General features: G+C 41.0%; 1 protein-coding gene and 1 long non-coding RNA gene across 3 annotated transcripts in view; one reads left to right on the top strand and one right to left on the bottom strand.

Annotated features, from left to right (window-relative positions):
* The window catches only part of LOC114560612 (synaptic vesicle glycoprotein 2B), a 157,421-nt gene that overhangs the window by 42,070 nt on the left and 102,035 nt on the right, over nucleotides 1–13,316 (bottom strand). The window contains exon 1 of one of the 2 annotated variants that reach the window (XM_028586112.1): nucleotides 11,976–12,354. The exons of the other annotated variant lie outside the window; for it this stretch is intronic. The gene's annotated coding sequence lies outside the window, so the exon portion shown is untranslated. Of the gene's footprint in view, nucleotides 1–11,975; nucleotides 12,355–13,316 lie in introns of those variants that run through there. 2 annotated transcript variants of the gene reach the window in all.
* LOC114560615 (uncharacterized) lies at nucleotides 5,382–6,222 on the top strand. The gene is made up of 3 exons (XR_003693207.1): nucleotides 5,382–5,509; nucleotides 5,974–6,054; nucleotides 6,152–6,222. It is a non-coding gene; the product is annotated as an uncharacterized LOC114560615 (long non-coding RNA).

The following is a 13,316-nucleotide window of genomic DNA, read 5'->3' as shown; positions in this document are numbered from 1 at the left end:
CCTACTGAACAAGGACTACAGCAACAGCTAGACGTAGTAGAACAGTACTGTTAGAACTGGGCCTGGCGGTAAATATGAAGAAAACTAATGTCATGATCTTCCAAAAATGTCCAAGATGTCAGGAGAACAAACTAATTTACCATAAAAATATCAAATTACTGAACATAGCATGAGTTATTCTTATCATGGTATAACCATATCAGCATCAGGGAGTTTCAACATGGCAGTGAATGCACTAAAAGAAAAAGCTCAAAGAGCCCTACATGCAATTAAGAGAAAATTGTATAACTTCCAAATTCCAATTAAAACATAGCTTAAAATACACTCACCTAAAGATTTATTAGGAACACCCTACTAATACCGTGTTTGACCCCCTTTCGCCTTCAGAACTGCCTTAATTCTTTGTGGCATTGATTCAACAAGGTGCTGGAAGCATTCTTTAGAACGGTTGGCCCATATTGATAGGATAGCATCTTACAGTTGATGGAGATTTGTGGGATGCACATCCAGGGCACGAAAGCTCCCGCTCCACCACATCCCAAATATGTTCTATTGGGTTGAGATCTGGTGACTGTGGGGGCCATTTTAGTACAGTGAACTCATTGTCATGTTCAAGAAACCAATTTGAAATGATTCAAGCTTTGTGACATGGTGCATTATCCTGCTGGAAGTAGCCATCAGAGGATGGGTACATGGTGGTCATAAAAGGATGGACATGGTCAGAAGCAATGCTCAGGTAGGCTGTGGCATTTAAACGATGCCCAATTGGTACTAAGGGGCCTAAAGTGTGCCAAGAAAAAAACATTCCCCACACCATTACATCACCAGCAGCAGCATGCTCATTTGTAACAAGGCATGATGGATCCATGTTCTCATTCTGTTTACGCCAAATTCTTACTCTACCATCTGAATGTCTCAACAGAAATCGAGACTCATCAGACCAGGCAACATTTTCAGGTCTTCTACTGTCCAATTTTGGTGAGCTCGTGCAAATTGTAGCCCCTTTTTCCTATTTTTAGTGGAGATGAGTGGTACCCGGTGGGGTCTTCTGCTGGTGTAGCCCATCCGCCTCAAGGCTGTGCGTGTTGTGGCTTCACAAATGCTTTGCTGCATACCTCGGTTGTAACGATGGTTATTTGAGTCCAAGTTGATCTTCTTCAAGTTGATCGTCGGCCCATTCTCCTCTGACCTCTAGCATCAACAAGGCTTTTTCGCCCAGAGGACTGCCGCATACTGGATGTTTTTACTTTTTCAGACCATTCTTTGTAAACGCTAGAAATGGTTGTGCGTGAAAATCCCAGTAACTGAGCAGATTGTGAAATACTCAGACCAGCCCGTCTGGCACCAACAATCATGCCACGCTCAAAGTTGTTTAGATCACCTTTTGTTTCCCATTCTGACATTCAGTTCGGAGTTCAGGAGATTGTCTAGACCTGGACCACCCCCCTAAATTCATTGAAGCAGCTGCCATGTGATTGGTTGATTAGATAATTGCATTAACGAGAAATCTTACAGGTGTTCCTAATAATCCTTTAGGTGAGTGTATTTGGGTACCCGTTGGGACAAACATCCAGCAGTCTCACGACAACACTGCTCCCAAAACACCAATCAGAGTAAAGCAAATTATAGCACAATGCAAAGAAATCTATCTGGAACATTGGAAAGAAGAAACTAAAAGCCAAAGTAGATTAGAATGTTACCTAACCATAACAAGAGTTTATGAATTAGCAGAATATCTCTCTCCTGTCCGAGATAGAAAGCATCCCAGTCAGTCACCATAGTTCTAGTACTAGGCTGATACACGTCTCCCCAACATGACGTCATCACCGAATTGCGTTAAAAAAAAAACACTAATACCAAAAACGACAAAAAACTGGCCTTTAACACTATTTGGAGACATTTCTAACAATGATATACGTATATTGAGTGCTATATGTACCCATTAATCAACAGTGGTGGTTAACCTGCAACATGGGCTTTAATGTTTATTACTATGACAGATATCATAACACCCTGCTGATCATCCTGTGCAAAAGTGGTGTGTGTTTTGTAAGAAATGTGAGGACAGTAGCTGTCTGGCCCCGTTTCTGTACTCCTCTTGGTATTTCTTGTATGATTTAATACAGGAGGCAGTGTGGCAGTTGGTGGACACCGCTTCACCTGGAAGCTACCTGTGCTTCATGTGAAAGGGCCGATAGAAACAATGAAAAGAAATATCTGGAAGGATTCAGACGATTCCCTATTTGTTACCTGCTCTGTGTCGCATATATTTAACACAACAAACATAAAAAACACATCAATGCATTCGCCAGACTTTTATCTCTCTTGTGATGATATTTTCCAAACAAATTGCTCTCTCATCTACAATTTTCACTCGTCATACATCATTGTTGGTCAAAATGGAGGAACATTTGTGCCGGTCACAGACATGTAACCCCCTCCCCCCAAGGTGGCTGTATCTCCATAGGAACCAGTTGTTATGACTTGAAATGGAGGCCTACTTTCCTTGGGGGGGAGGGTGGGGGTCAATTTACCAATAATAAACCAATTAAACCTGGCTATTCAGTTTGTGTTTATAAGTTTAGGGTTAAATTAGTTTGTAACGTTACTTTGCTGTGCTGTTAAGAGAATATTTTTGACAAAAAACATTTTGAAAACGGAAGAAAAGGCAATAGACGGGTAGAGAAACGATCGTCTTCTCTGCCTTTCGCAGGTTCCCTAGATATCTGCTTGGCAACAGTGATCTCCACTAATCAGAAGTAACTGCTGTTACACTTAGGATTGTGGGTAGTGTAGTACTTCTTTATGACATCCTGAAATTAACCGCGAAACATGTTATATCTTTAAACAAGATTCAATTCATAATAACCCATGTAAATATAATTGACGGGTCATTTCCATCTACATCTATTTATTTTTCATTCAATAAATGTAGCAGGGTCAGCGGTAACATCACCTTCTTTGTGTGTATCATTGCCGTGGCAACATATACACTTCCATCCACAGCCACTAAATGAGTCAAAATTAACAACGTAATGCATCAACAAAAAAAAGCACTATCGCCAGATGAGTAACGTTAGCTTTTTCTGGCTCGTTTTCTGTGGCACGTATGGCGAGAGGTTAAAATTACTGTGGTTAAAATTACTGTGGAGTTAGCAAGCTAACGGTAGCTAAATAACAAGTCCTGCGCAAGATAGCTGGATAGCTTTCATGCAGCACCGCTCTCGGCTCTCATAGGACCTTACCTCCTGACTTTCCCCCCAGTGAGCTCTGACACAGTTATGTTAAGTTACTGACGCGTGCAATCACAATGACAACGAACAACAATCGCCATTTCGTTTTGTACTAATAACATTAACGTTACCACATTAAGGTTTATTCAGCCTGGTCGCACAGACTTCCGTGAAATGATCACGAATTGTTAACAGCGCATTACGTGGTGGTGGCACGGAATGTGTGAAAAATCCGTGTGACCACCACGAAAAAAAAATGCCAATGTAAAGTCAATGAGAAGATGACGTAGCGTTAAGAGCGACTACGGTAGCAAATTCTATGTAAGGCCGAAATTCCGCGTAAGGAGGTTGGTTGGGGTGGTGAGACCGGGTTTGTGTCCCGCATGTCAAGTTTCCTAAAGTCGCTTTCTTCTTTTCCTAAAGTCGCTTTCTTCTTTTCCTAAAGTTGCTTTCTTCTTTTCCGTCCCGTTGTTCCCACCCACAAACTTTTCCTGAACCCAACCGTCCCATTCTTCCCGCGTGTCACAGAACCATAAACCCACCCATGACCTTTTCCTTAACTTAAGAGGCTGTGTTTTTAACGGAATTCTTCCGTGGGCCCATCACGGAATTTTTGGCGATCCGTGTTCATTTCACGGAATTCTTCCGTGGGCCCATCACGGAACGTTTTGCGACTCAGTGAAACTGCCACAGATTTTGAGTTAAGGGTCCATGTTCATTTCACGGAATTCTGTGAGATCCGGTTGGTTTATTTGGCTAAAATGGTCATCATGCAATTACACCAGCTCAGTTAAATGCCGTGATCGCTGTTCATGGTCTGAACTGTTTGTTGTTATTGGTTACTTAGCTGTGTGCATGTTGTCATGGTCAGTGTTGTGCCTGAACGCGTTCATTGAACAATAGTTTATGAACTCGTTCATATTTTGGGCAAACGGGAACTGAACGTACTGTATTACTGCCTGATGAACGTTACCGTGAACTCGTTCATTCTGGTGTCTGTGAACGCCACGCTCTCTCAGTTTAACTTACTTCAATAGGGTGCCAGATTTCTATAGAGCCTTCCAGGCGAAAACCTGGCTAAAACACACTGTAAACAGGCCTTAATATTTAGCGGAAAAAACACCCAATCTGGCAACAGCAGCCACCACTGTCGTTAATCAAAACAAAAAGCAGCATGTAGGAGACAGCAGCATGGAGGCGACGAAGCAACAAGGAGGCGTCGTATGATCATTTAAACAAGTTTTATGACAAGGTCGGTGAGGATGGGAAATATTTGCCAGCCGGCTTTGTAAGAAATAAAAATAATCAGTCAAGCTGGCTGTGCTTTATGAGGATATAAATCATAGTTGAATTATAGTTGTGTGTTTAGTGGAAGAGCACTGTGACAGCTTAGTCATGCAAAATGAGAAAAGGATACTGTTGTACGTGCAGAAAGCAGCACTGTATGACGGTGGTCAGAAAGCAACAAGAGTGCAGCAACGAAGTTAATATCAGTTTGATATCAGTTTGACCATGAGAATAAGTTACTCCTCAACCTGTGACAGGCAACAGCGGCTTATTGTTTTCTCTGACCATCAGCATAGTTAAAGTCTGCCTAACAACTGATGAAGAGGGCGTGTGCCAAAGACTGGGACCAGTCTGTGCACCAACCAGGGGACGCCAAGTCTAAACCACGGTAATCCTCCAACTTTTAATAAACAAATCAAAATGCTCTTAGAGACTGATATATGAATTCATGTATCAGCCAGAAAATTCAGTCTGATGAGAGAAGCCTGTGTGCCTGCTCAACTCGGACCTGTGTACACGTTTATGCTCTTATGATTAATTATAAATATATAATAATATAATAAATACTTGTTAAACTTTTAAGTCCTCTCCTTGCCTACTTAGTGGATTTTGAAACACGACAGCTTTCAAAAAGAACCCTGTGTACTGTAGTTCGGAGGAGGTAGTAGTATTGTAGTAGTAGTAGTAGTGGGGAGGAGGGCCACAACATCATGGCCACCAACAAAACTCAAATTGTTCTTGCTCTGGCTTTAACTTCTGGATATTCGCCAGCGTTGCCACAACGGACCTAAAGGCTTCGCTCGCATCTTTCTCTACAGACAAACTAGCGCACAACCTCAACGTCATCGTTCTCAGCCACTCCCTCTGTTCGCTGATTGGACCGGTAAAGATTTGGCCAGAGAAAGCCCGCGAATATACTGCAAACCCGGACGATGTAAATTGAGCGGAAGTACGTAGGAGGGCGGAGCCAGGCTACAGATTAATTACCTGTGAGTAATGCTCATCTTTCCAATACAATTTAAACTGCTACTGTTTCTACAAGATCCAAGATTCAATTTTTTTTGCATTAAGCTTCATGTTTGGAACGATTAGGTTATGGCATTAGTAATACATTCATTTTTTTTTTTAAACAAGCACATTTGACCACATATAGCTATGTGATCTACTCATTAAAATGCAGCCAGTTCTTCCTTCAATGCAAGTTCTGCCTACATTTTACATGGTAATGGCTGGACCTGTTAAAGACAACATAAATAATACATAAATCAATGTTTCTGATACAGTGTGTTAAGCTATTACAGTTACATGGCTGTGATGCTAACTGGTTTCTTTCTGTTCTAGACAAACAATTCATACACCTTCACAACTCAGTTCTTCATCTTTTCTTTATCACATCACCTTTTCAGGTAGGACATTTTCAATCATCAATAATCTTTCAATTTTGTGTTATCAGATGGTTGAAACACCTCCACCAGCCATACCTTTCTGGGGAATGGACAACCCACCCAGCACCTCACGTTCTCCAGCTACAAAGGTGATTTGGAGAACCACATATTCATGGTTTAACTAGCAAGTGGCTGCAACGTTTTAGAAAATGTCTTTAGTGAATTAATTTGGTTTTGTGTCATCAGGTTCCCAAAACACAGACAGCACCACAACCAAGAAGCTTCTGGATGATGAATGAGGATGCTTCTCACTCTCCATCTAAACAGGTATTTTCACAGGACAGATGCATCACACTGATGCAGCTAATATGACATCCACACTGATTCTGCTGTATTGTCAGTGACTGAAAGTCTTAAATTTTTTTGTTTTTAATATGCAGTGTTTTGAATTCGTACCAAGTGGTAATGTTAAGTAATGTCTTGAGTTTCATAAACTTGGTATAATGTGTTATTAGATCCCAAAATCTACTAGATCTACTAGATTTCCGATGATGCACCCTCTTACAATAATTGTGCCTAAGATGCAGTGGACTAAAAGTATAAAACAGCAGACAATACTCAAGTACTTATTATAATTAAAAACTTATAATTACAGTCCACAAATTACCCATGATCACCCATCTTTTTTAGGCAACGGTTGTTGTGCTTTGCAGAAAAACGTTTCACAAACGTATCTAAATCTAGTGCTTTTGCACGCTGTTTCTCAACACTGCTGCATCACCTTTGCAGTTTGATATATCTTAAAAAACAAAGAGGAGAGTGGCAAATATATTTATCTAATGCAATTTTACAGTACATCGACATAGCCAATGCATATGTGACATTACATATTATCCTACTGTATGGCAATTTATATGGAAGAAGAATAAAAACATATCATGTGGTCCAGGGGGAATTGCTGGTCTACCCTCTTCCTCTCTGTCATCTTCCTCCTCCTGATCACTCACTGCCTCTGTCCCTCTCTCTGAATCTGGATCCTCCACTTCATCCCTCACTGATTTTTCTTTTTCCTCATCTCCTTCACTTATTTCCTCGTCTCCTTCACTTATTTCACCTTCTCCGTCACTTATTTCCTTGTCTCCTTCTGTGGTCTTTTCCTCCTCTGACCCTCCTGGTCTCTCCAGTTTACTGCCTTCTCCTTCATTTCCCTCATTCTCTTCCTCCTGTGTACTTCTTTGAATTGTCTTAGCAAAAAAGCTGGCAATATCCCCACCTTTAGCCTTCCTTTTCATGTTAGGCTCCAGCTCTGGCCTGCAAAAGTCGATATGTGAAAGCTCTGGTTATTCTTGTATTACATTACAATGTAGGGCCCTGTAGCTAATAAATAGCCTGTTTTTTGCTGATGCTGAATCATCTAGAATAGCCTACATTACATTCATTACAAATGTAACTTTAAGGTAAACATGTGTGTTTAAACTTCACCTGGGCAAACTGACTTCACCTTCAGAAGCTTGGGGGCAGCTCAGTCGCTCCAACCGGGTTGCAGGACAACCACACCACAGCAGACTCGCTGTGTGCAAGCCAGACTGAGTGAACACCGCTCTGCATATTTGGTGCAGGGACGTAGCTAAGTATTTGAGGGGCAGGGGGGCTAAGAATACATTTAAAATTAAAAATGAACTAACCCAATGCTATGGACAGACAGTTGGGAAAGCCTATTCTTTCTAACATTTTCTGCTGCTGAAATGAGATGGCCTGAGGTCATAGAGGCAATAAAAGCTCAACAAGTTGACTTTTCGGAGCTCGACTGGAATGCAAAATGTGACATTCTATGAAGCAACCCTGTCACTGTAATGCGGATGTTTGAGAAAAGAGTTGATTACAAATCTGATCCTGTCAGCCGCACAGCCCACCGGAGAAATAGAGGACTACTTCTATAGAGTGGAGTTTCAAGCCAGAGGAAACCCACATATTCACTTACTGGTTTGGGTCAACTATGCAGATCCGTGCAAGTTTGTTGATAAATACATAACATGCCAGATGCCTGATCCAAATGCAGACCCTGAGCTCCACAAAATTGTGTCAGAGGTCCAGGTTCACAGCAGAAATCATTCAAAATCATGCAAAAAAGACAATGTCCTGTGCAAATTTGGGTTCCCTAAACTACCCATGGACAGAACCCACATCACCGACCCAAGCAACAGTGGAAACGATGACAAAGAGCAAAGCAACAGTGTGGAAAAAGGCAAAAAGTCAAAATCCAAAAAAAGACCTCTTCAAAGACAACAAAGGTTGGCCAAGGAAAAGCTACAAACATATACACACATGGACATTCAATATGTACTTGATGAATTCAGCTGCATCATGTACATGATGTCATATGTGTCAAAGCCAGAACATGAGATGAATGAGTTCCTGAACAAAGTCATTTGCGATGTGCGGAACACAGATGTGAATGAAAGTGATGAGCTGAAGCAAATAATGCAGGCCTACTCTAAACACAGACAGGTCAGCACTCAAGAGTCTGTGGCAAGGACATGCAGCTTGCCACTGAAAAAGTGTTTGCGCAATGTGAGGTTTATACAGACTGATGATGACGCACTGAAGATGAGTATTCCCATGAGCAGGTTAAAGGGCATCGCACCAGATGCAGAGGAAGTGTGGATGTCAGGATTACCACAGAAATATGCACCTGAGACGTGAAACACCTGAGTTTGAAGGTATGTGTTTGGCTGAGTTTGCTTCAGAGTACAGGACAGCAAACTAAAGGCAAACATGCCATTCCCCTTTTGAATGACAAAGGACACGTTCAAAAAAAAAGAACTGTAGGAAAACCTGCCATCATCGGATTTCCCCGCTTCTCAGAAAAGAGAAAAACAGAAAAGTATTATGGCCGGTTGCTGAAACTGTATTTTGCAGACAGATCGAATGATGACCTGAAAAACAAACAATACCCAACATACGAGCAGTTCCACAAAAATGCTAGTGTGAGGGGCTATTGCGTCAAAGACATTGTTAAGATCATGAACAAAACGCTATGAAGGACATGACAAATGGAGAAGGCAACAATGGAAAGCAATTCTTACCAGTGTATCTTGATTGGGAATCAAATGAATGCAAAGAAAGTTACTTTATGAACTTGACTTTAAGATTTGTAATTGTTTATTATTTATTGACTGTAAACAAAAGAAAAATGTGTGAATCTGTCATTATTGCACAATTCCTCCAAGTACCTAACCTAACTGAGATGTAACACTAACACTTTGCTTATACAGTACAAACAAAATGGTCCAAAACCAGATGCCACAGCAGGACATTTGTAACCTTTACATTTTTCTAATAAGGAATGTAACAATTCTCCTGGACAGAAAAGGGGGTGAACAATGTCCCAAATGACAAAAACTGTCAAAAAAACAATACGAACAACACAGTCCTAAAACCGTATGCTGATATATATAGTCAATGTAGTGTTTGCACTTTGCAGCAGTTCCAGTTGGGCTGCTTTCTCCGTGGAGTACAGGCTGTGTGTGCGTGAAACTACTGTCCCCCTCGACAACTTTTTAAAAGTAAACTTTCCATTCAGAATCTTATTGCCATCCATTTCGACGTCTCACACTTGCCATCCACTCAAAGCGTAATGTTAGCCTACTACTCTTTGGCTGGCTCGCAAGCCCAAACAAGTGTGTGCGGTGTGCCTGTTGTTTTGTTTCCGGTCTAGCTAGATCCGGTGTGTTGTTGTAGTTTTTCTAACGTTACTAGTTGTGCCACCAGCATGTGAAAAAAAGTACAAAGTCTGCTAGGCCAAAAACAATGTTAATCTTGCTAAAAAAAAATTGACACCGTTAAAATGGGTTTGCGTTAACGCCGTTAATAACGCGTTTAACTGACAGCACTACTTTTACACTACACTACTACATTTAACAATTAACTTAGGTTGTGGAATTCTATATCTTGGGGGAAAAAAAGCCATTTCTCTTTCTTTAGTATTATCATTACTATTTTGATGAGTGCATGGACAAATGTATACAAAACTATGTAGCTTTTTTGAGTTCTTGACTTAAAATACAATTGATTCTTGCTGCTTTAATATTGTCAATACTGATGTCTTTTCTTTTGTGTACTTTGAGAGATAGAAGATGACTGCCAGGGGGTGCCAGGCATTGTGACAATGACAATTCTATACAAATAATTTATTATAAATAATAAATGTAATAAATTATTTTTACATTTATTATTATAAATAAATAATTTAACTGTAATTTCTTGTGGATGAGTTTGTTTTCTCTGAGGTGTCTGACATTTTTCCCACATCATCCCTGGTTTTTAGTAGCCTTTTGGCTGACCTAGACCAATTTATTATTATTAGTGCTGTCAAACGATTAAAATATTTAATCGCAATTAATCGCATTAATGTCATAGTTAACTCATGATTAAATCGCAATTAATCACACATTTTTATTTATTCTAAATGTCACTTGATTGCTTTTTGTCCCATTATATTTTTTCGTTTTAATGCTCTTATCAACATGGAAAAGTGGATCGGCTTGCTTTGTGCAAATGTTTTTTTTTATTTAAAACAACATTGGCATATACGTAGTGTTCAATTTCACACTAACATTTTCACTTGGAACTAATAATCTGTCACATAATGGTTTCCCCCGACTCATTTCCTGGTTCTCGTTCTCCATAACCAACGTAAAATCAAGGAGAGGGTTAACTTTTCCTGCTGCAGGTTTCCCACCGTGGTCAGAAAGAACAGAGGAGACACTTTGTTTCTCTCACTGACTGTAGAGTCACTACTCGCTCCGAAGCTAATCGCCGTGACGAGCCTACTAGCTACTAGAGGTGTGAATCTTCACTGGTCTCCCGATTCGATTACAATTATCAGGTCAGCAATTCAATTCGATATCTCGATGCATCACGATGCTTCAAAATACATTTTTCTATTAAAGCCATATAGGATTAGCCTCGTGAGACCATCCTGATCTGGCGAGCTCCAGTTTTCCACTCGCAGATCAGTCTGGCATCTTGAGATAGAGACAATTTGGAGCCGTTCCCCAAACGACCGGGCCAATCAGCGTTGGTTTTGAGGTGGGTTAGGTGGTGATAGACAGATGGTTTATCCAATCAGCTAACCAGTATTTTCAGAGAGCGGTCCGGGAACCTGAAATGGTGTCTTTTATTACTAAATTCTCGTTACACAAACGGCAAATATCCTTTACCGACATGTTGCTAGCTTGCTGAGCTAACGAGCTATGCTTTGCCTGCAGCAGCAGGGGCGGGCTTGTGGTTGTATTTTCATACACTTCGTTGATCTGATTGGTTGATTTGGCCCATCTATCACCAACATAGGTGATAGACAGATTCCCAAAAAGTTCTCTAACGGAAAGTTCCCAGATGGATATGCCGAGCAAATGTGAAGCAATCCATCTGGCGGAGTCAGGTTAATATAGGATATTTGACTTGACAAACTTGCATTGTCAAGTGCAATGCCCAAGCTGCAATACGTAACTTTAGACTGGAATGATGAAGTGTTTGGGTTCATTTCTTTAAGGTAGCTACCACGAAGGTTGACCTATTTTGGATTAGTCATATACCACCCTACTTTTAATCAGCAAATCTATTGTGCTGAATTGGAATAACTGACCTCAGACAACTCTTTAACAAAAAAGGTACTGCTTACTGAACAACAACTTAAATGTATAAAAAACATTTAGCCGTTAGATTCAATAACAAAAAAAAACATAACCCAAATCACACCCTTCAAATAGGCTAACTGCAATATTTCTTCAAATGATATTACACACAACTACCCCTTTACCCGTTTCTCAATCAGTTTCCACTTAAAACACTCCAGCTACACAAAATGATTCCTCCCCTACAGCATTTCAATGTAAAACTTACTCAAACCCTATTAAACCACTGCATTAACACAAACCTACCCCCCCCACACACACACACACACACACGCCGAGAGGAGAAAAAAAAAAAAGTTGCGGGCTCATGTGGACGTGCAGCAGCCAGCAGGACGTTATCTTCAGTGAAGCAAACACACAGAAATCCAACTTACAGTTAGCTGTTAGTCCCAGAAACGCAGCTCAAACACGTGAACAGCCGGGAAACACGCTGTCATCCTCTCCGGTCCAAAATCAGCGTCCTCCGAACCAGCCACTCTCCGCTGTTAGCTCCAACTTTAGCTAGCTAGCTAGTCCGTTAGCTCCAACTTTAGCCTGGCACACTAGCACAACGTTTGTTCTAAACCACTGCTGTTAGACAGGAAAAGTGCCGTAGTGTAGCTACACCTCTTCAGCTTCGTTATTCCACTTAGATCGTTTCCAAGCTAACTATTGTCTCTCGATGTTTCTCAGTGTTTTCTTTCCTCTTCTCGATTTGCGATCATCTCCTCTCTCCCGTGTCTTCGCTTAGCCGTTTTGTTTGTGTGTCTGCCTGTCTCCGTCTGTCTGTGTGTGTGTGTGTGTGAAACGTGTTAGCTTGGCTACTCAGTGTTATTTTTCATTTGAATGTTTATGCTTGATCTTAAAATTATGTCATAAAGGTGCCAAATACCAACTTGCCAAGAGATAGACTTGCAGATAGAGTCTGGCCTATTACCCTTGGGTTACATTTAGTCAGAAGACAAAATCTACTCGAAATTTAATCACCTTAAAAAGTGTTTGGAAACATTTGAGGACAAATATATCATCCCCTGTCTCAGATAATGAAAGTGAAAATAACATGGAGTCAGCGCCTGCACCATTTTAGGTACAAAAGCTTGACCTACTCTCCTACTCTAGCAAGTCTGTACGCTACCTTGTTTTAGACTTTATTGGAGAAGGATGTTTCGGCATGCCATATTTGTCAACTTAACAACATCCAAGACTACAGCCATCAAGATCCACAAAAAGAGTGAATATCACATCATTCAAAAAGAAGTGGCCCTTGACCTAGAGAAGAAAAACTTTTCATGTTCCAAAACGTGTCTTGCCTCGCTTTCGAGATGCTGGACAGGAGCATTTGTGACTTGGTGAAGCAGAGTCGGGCACCATTGTCTCTTCATGAAATCCGCCCCATCACACATCAGCTACTTGTAGCATTTGAAGCTTTGAAGAGTATCTGCATTATCCACACAGACCTGAAACCTGACAACGTTAAGGTTCTCAACCACCAGGATGAGCCCTTCAGGGTTAAATTAATCGTCTTTGGTTTGGCACTACCAGTCTCCGAAGTAAAGGTTAGAATGACATTCTAAGCATGTGCGTACAGAGCTTCAGAGGTGACATTGTATTTTGGCAAAAGCCTCTTCCCTGGACAATCGACATACCACATGATGAAGGTTGTTTGCCATCTACTCGTTCAGCCGGAAGTCCACCTGCTTAGTGCTGGGAGGAACACCTGCCAGTAATTCAGCAGG

Source organism: Perca flavescens, chromosome 8 (assembly GCF_004354835.1).
Source record: "Perca flavescens isolate YP-PL-M2 chromosome 8, PFLA_1.0, whole genome shotgun sequence".
Classification (NCBI taxonomy): Eukaryota; Metazoa; Chordata; class Actinopteri; order Perciformes; family Percidae; genus Perca; species Perca flavescens.
Note: the sequence above shows the minus strand (reverse complement) of the source record. Positions and strands in the feature narration are given on the sequence as shown.